This window comes from Rhinolophus sinicus, chromosome 17 (genome assembly GCF_057876585.1).
Source record: "Rhinolophus sinicus isolate RSI-liver-muscle chromosome 17, RSI-T2T, whole genome shotgun sequence".
NCBI lineage: Eukaryota > Metazoa > Chordata > Mammalia > Chiroptera > Rhinolophidae > Rhinolophus > Rhinolophus sinicus.
Window position 1 is genome coordinate 102499655 of NC_142517.1, and position 12614 is coordinate 102512268.

The following is a 12614-nucleotide window of genomic DNA, read 5'->3' on the forward strand; positions in this document are numbered from 1 at the left end:
TATTTCCTTTCAATAGCAGATCAGTTTTGGCAGTTTGTTTCTTAATGTTGAATCCTCTCTGATGCACAGAATATGCTCTCATTGTGTCCAATATTTTACCAACCAGGAGAGAACAAGCTCAGCTGAGAAATGATCACATTCCAATGTGATTTCAATGTCTCTCTGTGTGATAAATCCATGTCTGGAAGAACATTTTTAGTGTTAGCATAAAACCTCAAGATGGTTGAAGTATACACTCTACTTTTTGTTCATGGATCAACTTTGCTCTGTCTTAAACATAAAACATTTAATAAACATGTAAGGAAACTTTAGAGAAATGGTAAACATTTCTGTTAAGACTTTTGACTGTCCATCTTCTATTTCTAACTGTAAATATGGCACTTTCAGGAAAAATACTGCAAAATTTTGTTTTCTCATTTTTCTATGCCATATAAGAACCGAAAAGATCATAATTACATATCTGCACACTATTCAGTGTTAACTTAGACCACATTTCTCTGCTAGTAACTTTTGTGTTTTATAATTAAATATTTGCATTATACTGTTTGGGCTTTTCCTCTCACTAATAAAATTTGGGGAATGTACAGTTTTATGTTTAAAAGACCTGAAAAATTTGTAAATAAGTACGTGTATACATCAACAGAGTCCCTGGTAGCATTCTCCAAACAATAAACAGAAAGTGAACTAAAACTACTTTTGGTTCTCTTCCTACCAGTAGGTGTCACTATTGGGACTACAAGGTAGTGATCCCAAGACATCTAACAGAATTTACTTGAAAGATCATACATTACCTACATAATCCAGAAAGTAATTTACTGAGCCATGCTTCCCAAAGTATCTTATGAAAAATTGCTTGACTAAAAATTTACCTCAAATAAGCATGAAACAATTTGAAATGTGAAATGACCCTACTGAAAAAAATGCCGAGAGGAATCCTAAAGTAAAAGATATCAGTCTGCAACAAAAAAATAACTCATGAGATTTTTGAAGGGCAATTTAGATAGCATCCTGGTGTGATCAGATTTCAAATAGTATTGACTGTAAAAATATGAATGTTGAGAAACAAGAACAGAATTAGGATTTTGCCTTTTGAAAACTTTCAAAGTTAAAGGACATATGTGGAGTCAGGTCATTTTTTTCAGAGAGAAAAAAACCCTTAAGTTTCCCTTAAGGGGAACACAGAACACGAAAACACATCATATATAATCTTACCCCAGGAAATGTTAAATAATTTTAAACTTCTGGTGGAAAAAATAAAATCTTTCTTTTCTCCCCCAAAGTTACTGTAAAAAGCAGTGAGGCTATTCTTGGCCTAATTGATTAAAAACAACAACAACAACAAAAAGAACCCAAGAAACAAACAAACGAAAAAACATGCTGCAATGATATTTTCACGTAAAATTTCACTTGAGAGGACTATTATTTGGTTCACATTTCCTCACTATAAGTAGGAAATCTTGGCAGTAAACTTTGTTTTGCAATTAATAAAAAAATAATTTTGGATACTTAAGTTTTATCTGAAGATTTTCTTTCAGTTTTTTTGCTGGTTGAGGAAAATATTTGGATATGTTTGTGAACAGTGTGCACCATCCAACGCCCACCCCAAACACAATGTCAAGAAATACGATTTCCTATTAGAATGGTTTTAAATCTCAAACTTGCATGAGAGTATCACGTACAATTAAAAAAATAAAGATTACCTGTTATTTCATTGTTGAATAATCTTAAAATATCTCAACATGTTCAAGCAGCTCATTCATCAGAGCTTTACGGTCCTTTTATTACCTGGGGGAAAAAAAACAGTTACACTTGACAACTTCAAAAGTGTGAATGCCATTATTCAGTGTTTTGTACGGTGTGTTCATCGGTGATCCATCTTGTGTGCACCCTCCCAATAAAAGCTGAAAATCATTCTCTTACTTGTTTTTCCAGGACGGTTCCCCTCAGACAGCTGCACAGAGAGAGACTGGCCAGTAGAGGCCTCTCTAGATTTGCCTTCTGATTAAACTCAGAAGCCGCGGCCGTTAACACAACGACTTGAAAAGATTCTTGTTGCATAGGGAAAAAGATCACTCTTTAATGCCCTTTTAAGTTCCACGATGTTGATTAATGTTGCCCTTTACATTAATGATGTTTCAAGTAAAGGAAAACAAATTTAAAATGGATCAATTCTATTGAGGATGCATTAATTAGACAGAGACTCTGCCATATGCTGTGGCTGGAGAGTTTGCTGGCCTTTCTCTTGTAGTTACCTGTGTAAAATCCACCCTATCCTCTACATGAATGCCCAAGCTGAATAGCCATTTGAATGAAGGCTTTAGCTTGATTCGCCATACAAGGGGTACTGTGTCACTGTGTTTTCTTTCTAGGAGTCACTAAGTGATTTCTATATCTGTTGTCATGGTGATATAGCAAAGCAGGGGAAAATGGGGGCAACTTCAGGCTTTCTCCTCACCCTCTGCTCTAAGATGTTGTTAGCAAGTCTATAAAACATTGGGCTTTCTCCGGGCCTTCTTTTTGTTCTCTGATTGTCAATAAAACTCATTTTAAGGGTAACAAGGACATCTAAATGTCATCTGTCACAGTGTTAGAGAGATTAAGTTTGTTTAGGGACTTGTGCTGGACAAAGGCCACTATTTGTTCCGCAGATACAAAGCAGTGTTGGCTATCACCACTCTTGATTTAGAAGGAGGCCCAGGGACCATCAAGGAAATATCATCTCAGTTGCAGGTGACGAAGAGGCCTTCTTGACATGATAGCATTAAAATGACAGAAAAATAATTATGGTTTTGAATGAAAATCTGCAGTTCACTTCCCACAGCCCTTTGTAGATGCCCAAGCCTAAGGTTGCCTCTTAGAGCCGAGGTAAGAAAACAGCTCTCCAGGGCCACAAGCCTATTTAAAAACACGACATATATACCGGATAGTCCTTGAATGAATGATAAAAGAGGGCAGAAAGGTTTTGTGAGGGAAGTCCAACAGTAATATGTGCTGCATTAATTCAGCATTTGCTCAATAATGAGGCTAAATGGAATGTACAGATTAATGAAGACATTGGTGTTATTAAAATCAAATCCTGTGGTTCATATGCTTTTCTTAATAATGAACATTGTGGCTATTGGAGAGGAAAAACAGGATTTTTTCTATTAATTTGGCACACATCCCAGATCTCATTCAACCAGAACCTATCCCCTACAAAATGCAGCCTTTGGCCTTAATGTGCCTTAGTCTTTCTATTTTCTGTGTTAATCTGAGGGAAAAAAACATTTTACCTTTACAAATTTTAAAACTCGAAACTGGAGCCTAGGTAATAATTAAATAACTTAAAAACCAGGATGTTTCTTCCAACATAGAGGATGATTGGGAAATATATAAATTTACATGCATATCGTAGGATGCTCACATCACATCTGCCTGCACTGTGACAACTGGTGCAGCTATCTTGGGGCTTTGGAAGTCTGGTCACATTAATGTACTCAAACGCTATTTTATAGGAAATATTCACAGTACAGCAAGCCACTATGTTCAAATGCAGATAAACTGTCATAAATGTTGGACAAAAGTAGATTCTTTATTTGCAATTTACTAAAACTTGACAGTTTGGATATTTATGGAACAACGAATGAAAGCAGAGTACTACAACTCATTTTCTAACATCCTTGTGAACACCCCCCCACATGTGACACACATGTGTATGCACAAGCACAGCACTTGGACTGGAGCTCACGTTTGAAAGGACATTAATAAACTCCTTCTTGATCATGGCTCTGGGGAGGGATATGTGTGTGTGTGTGTGTGTGTATAATATTTATATATCTATTTATATATAATATTTATATATATATATTATATAATACACACACACTTTGTAGTTTCCTTAATTCATGCTCTCTCAAAACAATTTAAAAATTAGATTTTAATCATAATGAAAGGAGGTCTGGGTGTACAGCGATACATGTTATATAATTTTAACTATTTGACATACTACATTTAGTTGTCTATTTGGCAGTTTATGATGAAGACAAACTTATAAAGGCCAGCATCAGGAACTAGATCTTGTTAAAAAACAAAACCAAAAAACCCTGGAAACTGCACAATCATACATTTGTAGATATACCTGTAATATTAAACATATGTAACTACTCAGAAGAGCTACAGCAGAATTCCCTTTTTAAAAAATGCCTGGAACAAATGACCACCCAGTTCAGTAGGACTTTTTTTTAAAGGTAGAAAGATTTATTCTACACAAACTGATGAAAGCACATACAATATTGAGATGCTGTTACATCAATATTATGGGCCTAGATGACTTTTGTTTAGTGTCTTAATAGCTCGGTCATTTGTTATTCATTCAGCCACACACGGGACACCAGGGTGTGATGAAGCACAATACTCGTGGGGCATTTTGAGTTCAATTTGTGTTTCTCTACTTATGCAGAACATGTGTTGGCATCAGCAATGGTTACAACAGGGGAATCGCAATATGGAATGAAGTTTTACCATGTAGCTCTGACATAATTTTCTGTTTGTGAAAACACAGTCTTTGGAACAGTTGAAGTACAGTTCTGGGGCACTGTTATTGAACATACTGGATATATGCTTCTTTCCTTTCTTTTAACCTCTTATTTTCTAATATTATTTTAGATAAGGAGTTATCTGAAAGAATAAAAATGAGATTCCTAAAAGTACCTTAAGCTTCAAAATGTTGACAAAAAGGATTGTTTGTCATTTACACTTAAAGCTATGGACACGGTTACTAAGAAAATAGATTGGGGAAATCCAGGGACCCTCAGATGCGCGTGCGCACACATACACACACACACACACACACAGTTACAAGTGTAAAACCTTACTACTCTGTCCCCACAGGGCATCTATGATACCCTAGTTGCTTTGTGGCTTCACGGATTCAGAGTAATTCTAATGAGACAAGTAAAAAGAAATGGATGCTACAGGGTATCTTTTTTTTTTTCTCTAAATTTCTTGGGATGAAAAATCCTCTAAGTGCCTTTAAGTAGTTATTCAATTTGGATACATTATTTAATTCCTCTGGCCTCAGTTCCTTCTCCAGGAAAATATCGGGATGAGATTTGATAACCTCAAAGGCCTCGCCCAGTTCTAAAATGTAGTTAATACATTCACAATAAGGTTTTCAGTTTTAAAAAATGTCTAATATTTTTAAAGCAACTATTTTGATTAAGAGAAAATAACATTTGACAAGAGCGTCACAGTAAGATTAATGTTCAAGAAAGTATATACTTTTGTTTAAGATTTACAGTGCAAAATTAAAAATCCAGGCAGTTGGATTTTATAAGTACTATAATTATTTCACTTTTGACAAATGAGGGGGGGAAACGTTTATCAAATTGGGAGTAACTTTATTTATCAGGGCTATGTATCATCCTGAATTTTTAACTATTGCTTTGCATTCAGGAAATAGTAAAACAACAAATGGAAATCCATCAATGAACATTCTAAGGCAGAAAGACAATATCTTTGACAAATAATACACTTACTTGATATGTCATCACGAACCAAATGCAGCAGTTGAAAATATTTCCTTACCCCCTCTTCTCGCATCCTGCTTCTAAATTCTCTAATCATGCTTTGTATTTTTGTTTAGAGCAATAATATAACATCTAAATTTATCATAAAAGAGCTGACTCTGGTGGATAATTTATACATTACCTTACAAAATCCAATATTTCTTTATCAAGTATGATCATCTTTAAGTATATCTGAGTATGATAATATGAATAAATAAGTCTAGCATTGCCTTCACAAGAATGTTTTCAACCAGATAAGGTACTATATATATACATCAAATAGCTTAATAAAAATGTTGAATTGATGCAATTATACACAATTTTTTCTAATTCTTCTGCTTATCTACTGACTAGAGTTTCAACATATTTTTATTCCAATTTTGAATATAAAATTATGTGATATTTATCCAAATTCTACTTTATTCAGCTACTCATTAAAATTGAAATACATACATGAGTAGAACCACCTTGTTAAAAGTAAATAATAATTAATTTTTCATTAATAATAACTGCACCATACAGAAAAAAAAATCTTATAATGTTTAAGGTATAAAGAGAATCAGTCTGATAGTGCATATTTGTCATATTTTCTTATTAGTTTTTGGTAGTATTGGTTAATACATTAAAATATTGGAAAATAGTATATTATAAAGTAATATAAATTCTTAGTTAACTAATCTTAATTTTAAATCAAATTATTTTACTTTTCATAAATTATACTAATAACTTAGCATCATCAGATATTTTAAAGCAACAATGTAAGAGAAAAAATAATAATGTGATTATTAGTTAAAATAAAACATGTTCTTTTAATCTGCATCACAGCTTACTATTTTCAATAGTATTGAGGTCTTCAATTTTACAAAAAAAAATTGGGGGCTTGTGCATTAAAAGATACATAAATAATAAATCTAGTGAGAAGATGATTTACCTTAGGAGTGATTTGATCATAATATTGTCAATTTAAAAAAATGTATTTAAGGAAAAATTTTAAAAATAAAATCACCCCTTTGAAAATGTTACTAAAATCAACTTTCTAAAAAATATATTTCTATTTATGAATGTATTACTTGTGACATTATAGACTTAATGGTGTTCTAAACTAAAATTCACATCACGTAAACCAAAACTTTTGAATGGTTAAAAAAAAATCAGAAATTCAATTCTATATGAAAGCCATTCTCTTAACCTACTTCAAGTTGAAATAATTCTCTTTATCATTCTGCTTGCATCTGTAGTATCTGAAAAACAAACAAACAAACAAACAAATAAAGCAGCTTAGTATATAAAGCCTGGGTAAGTGTATAGTTTTTCCATTCTCATTGTAGAATCTGAACAATAGATTTTTCAGTCTGAAAGAACAAAAATAGATTTTATTTAGCCATCTTAAGCTTCAAGTATCAGTAGCATTCATTTTTGTTATAAAATTGTACACATGCTATAAAAGGACAGCATAATTCTCTTTTAAAATATCATAACCTATGTTACTGAATATTTTGAAGCTTTTTATATTATTCCAGATACCATTTTTTAAGTAAAGTTTGGTTAAAGTGAAATATTCATAGAGATTTCACAGTTCATTTGTAAAGATTTTTTCTATCAGGTCTGGGGTTTAAAAAAACAAACACACACACACAACATTGCATTTTAAAAAAAAAGTTTCCCGACAATAATAAAATCATTCTTTGAAAGGTGAAGAAATCAGAATTCAATCATTTGAATTTCATTTCAAAAAATGATATGGAATTAATGATAAAAATATATTTAGTAAGTAAAGTGTATCTCCCGTTAGGTAATGATCCTGTTGCTTTCAAACACTGGCTATTGTTAAGTTAAAAATTATTAATTCAAGCATTAAGTTATCTTTAAATGGAAAGTTTTCTACCATTGTAACTACATACAACTACTGAATAAAATGTGGTAACAACAAAAGAGCAAATATATATTTTTTTGCAGAAAATATTTGAATATGGCTCATCTGTAAGTGAGTTTGTATGTAATTTAAAGAAGAATATTAATACAAAATAGCAGCATCTTCATTGGTTGGTAGCCATTTTGGAAACTATAAAGACACCATCATCATTCTTTGCTATTACCAAAATATTTTTGTTTCTTTTAACTTCCTTTCTCGCTCTTTTTTTTCTCCTACATAGAGTAATGATATTTAGTTTATGATATTTAGTGTTCCTTTTTAAATTGCATTTCATCATTTTATTTCTCTAAATGTTTCTCTTTTACCAAAACCTTGATGTCTTGTTAAGGATTCCACCTCTTTAATAAAAAACATTAATGCCATTATCAGTCATTTTAGATTTTAGTCATTCTCATTATTTAAATTACTTACTGAAACTCCTTTAAGTAGGTTTGAAAAGTGAGTAAAAAACACTAATGTTTTATTTTTAAATAATATTGTGCATCTTGAAAATGCTTCCTGAAATACGTCTCAAGTCTCTTTTAATGCCTGAATTTATATTAGGATTTGGCTTCCTCTTCTGCAAAGAACAGGTTTAAGTTAGAAAACCCTAAAAAGAAGCCTGTGGCCTTTTGGAGGGAAGGGTGAAAGGAAACATTTTGTTACTAGCATCAAAAAGAAAAGAAATAGATGAATTTTATAACAGCTTTATAGTTTTTAAAAATAGGTAAGAATTACAGTGAAAATAAAAGTAGACTATTAAGTCCTATGCCAAAATTAGAAAATTTCATATGTATACTATTTTTCCGCCCACTTTTTTGGGTCTTAAATCACCCATTGAGGGTTACTCGGATAAGCAGTAGGAGCAGAGTTCTGGTTTCATAGATAGAGAGATCTGAGTTCAGATTCCAACTCTGGAAAAGGTAATACATTCTCAAAGCTATACTTAATTCATCTATAAAATAAAGATGAGAGTTATAACTATTCCATTGCAATTAAAATAAAGCATAGCAAGTACTTATCAGAGAACCTGGCACCCAGGAAGTGCTCAATGGAGTTGGACATTACAATGTGGATGTTTGCTACACAACAGAGCATCTCTGAAAAAGATGTTGGTTTAGAGTCAATTAGAACATGTTGCTTTAACACATGTGAGATGAGTGGCATTGGGTAAATCTTTGAGTTTAAATTTCTACTTCCATAAAATAGTCTATATCTTTGATTGGACTGTGAGATCTGTGCCATGCCAGTAATGCTTACAACTATCTGATTTGCAAAATTTGCTGATTTCTTGCAGTGTAAATCCTTCCACCATGGCCAAATTCAAACTTCCAATGCAGAGTTGGGAAGAGATGCACATCATTATGTTGTATACTATAGTATTTCACATGATATCATTTTACTTATATAATATTACTTCTACGATACAACTGCAATGATTTTAAAAAACCTCAAAAGCAAAGATATTAGAAAATACAGTAAAGTAAATAAGAATTGCTAAATTCTGAGTATTTATTATCTTTGTTTTCAGAATAATTTATTTTATGGTACGTTTATTATTTATTTGTTTGTTTGTTTATAATAATAGTTGTGTTTAGCAACCTGATAATTTGATAATCACCTCTTGTGGGCCAAGAGGAGCTGGCTCCAGAACAACAGGGCATGAGGGTTAAATTAGATGATGCTGGCACAACTATTTCTTATACTGATTTCTATAAGTACTCCTTACACTGATTTCTTTTGTTAACAAAGCACTTTGTGTATATATACATCTACATATGTAATTTTATGTTTATTTGTTATCACTATGATTTACCCAAGTTTCTTTGCTCACAATGTAACGAATTATTGCTGTTGTCTGAGTCAAGTGGGGAAAGTAGATGAAAATAGCAAGACAAATAAAGAAAAACACAAAACCCACTATTAGATACAACTCAGTCTAGAAAACATTGAAGTCTCCATCAGTGTAATCAGTCAGAACATATTTCAATGTCAATAGACTGTGCTCAATATTGCCTTCACTAATACTTTTAACTATACATTTGATGATTATATGAGATATAAATGCTGTAAATAGTACACTAAAGCTTTTTTAAGTGACTAATTTTAAGTCAACAGTAAAAAAATCTTACATTTAGATATCAGTATAAAAGGAGATATTTTTATATTTGTCTTCCTAGATCAACGCATTTGCCTAAGCTAGTTGATTTTTTAAAAATTAAGCATAGCATGATTCAAAATTGGCACCCTGGGGAACCATTGACACCACAAGGAATTCACTGAAAAATCAATTAAAGCAAAGTTAAGTAAATTAAATGAAAGAAATCTCCTTCATTGAAACTCTCAAAATGCAAACATATTAAAACTATAGCAAGTTACTCTATATTCAAAGTACATACAAATATTTCTCCCAAATTACTAATGTGTCTTCTTTCAGTTGACTTGACACACATTTATTAAGTACCTACCATATTCCGACACCTGTGCTAGGTAATTTTGCATATTACATTGATTCTCAACTCCTCCTTGTTAATATTTCACCTAGGCAATGTAAAACTTTGCACATCCCAAACAAGCTCTATACAAGATCTCTTACTTATATTTTTACATTTGGGCTATGATTTATGTTAGTAAAGAAGATTTTAAATTTTTCTCTGCCATCTTTATTCACCACTAGTTTTTGATTTTCTAATGACTTTGTGCACATACCATATTAAAAATGATATAAGTTTAATCAGCAACAGTCATGCCATGTTGTGTTATGCAGCATAAAAAGGAGAACATTTAAGTTAGTTGAGCTGAAAGTTTTAATTATAAATAAGTGGCTCTAGGAAAAAATTATTTTTGATATTACTCAGATTAAAAAGAATAAGAATTAGTTAATTTTCTTGTTTAGAATAGAAACAAATAGCCCATTACACTACTTATGTCTTAAATACAAGCACATACACACACACACACACATATATATATATATATATAATTACCATATGTGTATTTGATTTACATTTGAGAGTGAAGTGGGTCGGTGATTTTCTCTCTAGATTCCAAAAATAAAGTTAAAATATCTAGATAAATGCCAAAAATAATCCTGGTTTAAGAACCCAATTTAATAAGAAAATAATTATATTAGGTAAAAAGTCAGATTATCTTTCAAGGTCATTATCACAGCTGATAAAAAATTCAGTTTCTCTGATATACATATACATATACATACATACCTATGTGTGTGTGTGTGTTTAACTAGATGTGCGAGAATGTGAGTTATTGTAATCATTCATGAATATTTTCAAAATTTCAAGTGCATAATGGAAATTGTTATTAAGTGTTATATTTTTACTTTGATAAAATAATCTTTTGGAAACACTTTTGACAAACAAATACTGTGTTTGTACTTTTAGTAATATGTCAACATTGCTTCGTGGAACAGATCCTTTATTTGTAGGTTTTATTATGATAAAACAGACTGTCTTACAGAGAAGGAATGTGTAAATAAATCACAGATCCCTAAAAAAATATAGATACCTTTAGAAAATTTCCACTGGCAATGAAAGTTGTTTTGAACTGTATTTTTATTTCAAAATAAATGTAACTTACTGCGATTCAAATTCCTTAAAGTAACTGGGGAACAGAAAAGCAAAACAAAGAAGTGGAGTGAAGTCATAAATAGTAATAGACCCTAAATGTAAAATCATTCTTAACCTGAAATATTTAGTTTCACTTTGCAATGGCAAAAAAGAAACTAACTATATGTAAACACTTTTATAATAATTTACAATACACTTTAAAAATATAATGTTTGCTTCTCACTAAGGTAACACTATATATATACAATGTCAGGTGACTAATTATGCCTATGACCAAAAATGATGATTTTCCAAAATCCCAAAGACAGAAACAATGAAATTACCTATTGCTGGTAAATAAAATAAAATAAAATAAAATAAAATAAAATAAAATAAAATAAAATAAAATAAAATAAAATAAAATAAAATAAAATAAAATAAAATAAAATAAAATAAAATAAAATAAAAATCATTAGTTTCAGGAATGTAGTATAGATTTAAAAGCATTGTTTATGAACCCATTATTTAGTCTATTATTCAAAATTTCAAAACAAATAGATGAACTATTCTAAATTCAGTATTTGGTAAGTGTTAGAAACCACTTATTTTTTATTAAGGATGGAGAAAATGGGAAATCTAAATATATTACTGTAAAAATCACCAGACTTTTGAAGCAATAGCAATACTCCTATCAGAAAAATAAAAAAGTCCTAATTTTCACTTACTATTTTCTCTAAAGAAATACCACTGTGTCTGTCTATTTTGATTTAATTTTAATGTAAAATTAGCATTTATGACCATAATTTTAAATCTTAGGGTAAATATTCAAAGAATATCAACTGAATATTGTAATCTAAGTTAACTCAAAAATAATCATACATGTTTAAGATATATTTTGTGCCCCTCTCTGATTTTTGGAAATAGTGATTCACATAATAATGACTTTACTTTCTACAGAAACTTGAAGTAACAAAAGCATCCTGAAATAAGGAAACTTGACATCACAAGCTTTTCTTTTATGTGCTGTATATTAAAGGGACATATTATTAGTTAGTTACTATAAATGCACAAGCTAATAATGCAACTGGAGGGTTGGTCTTTTGAGAATCTATCAATGAAATTAAAAGGTTAAAAACTGATGTTTAGAATTTTCTGGCTAGAGAGATTATTTATGGAATAATTTGCATTGTGATTTCAGAGTCAAAGTTTAAAGCATGACTTCACTGTATTTGAAATTCAGTGAACCTTGAGGTTAGCTGTCTGTCCTCAAAAGCAAACCATACATTTCATTTCAAACTATATGCAGACATGGTTACCAAACATAATAAAATTATTTAAAATTGTTATTCATGCAAATTCTTTTCTACTTCAATTTTTAAATAAAGTATTAGGATCTGAATGTAATCACCTATACTTTATTGTGTTTGGAAATATTGTGCAACTATGAAAAACACTACTGGATATAATAGTGATAAAAGCATGTAAGTAGAAGTTTTAGTGAACTGAATTTCAATCCTATTTCTATCATTGTAAATCTTGAATAAAAGTGATTATTTAGTCAAAATTTCCTGAATTGAAACAAAATACAGA

General features: G+C 30.8%; 1 long non-coding RNA gene across 1 annotated transcript in view; it reads right to left on the bottom strand.

Annotated features, from left to right (window-relative positions):
* The window catches only part of LOC109456546 (uncharacterized), a 32967-nt gene extending 30569 nt beyond the window's left edge, over positions 1 to 2398 (bottom strand). The window contains exons 1-2 of the long non-coding RNA XR_002138889.3: positions 1921 to 2398; positions 1701 to 1785 (exon numbers count right to left, since the gene is read on the bottom strand). This is a non-coding gene — a long non-coding RNA (uncharacterized LOC109456546). The remainder of the gene's footprint in view (positions 1 to 1700; positions 1786 to 1920) is intronic.
* Positions 2399 to 12614: the final 10216 nt, after the last annotated feature.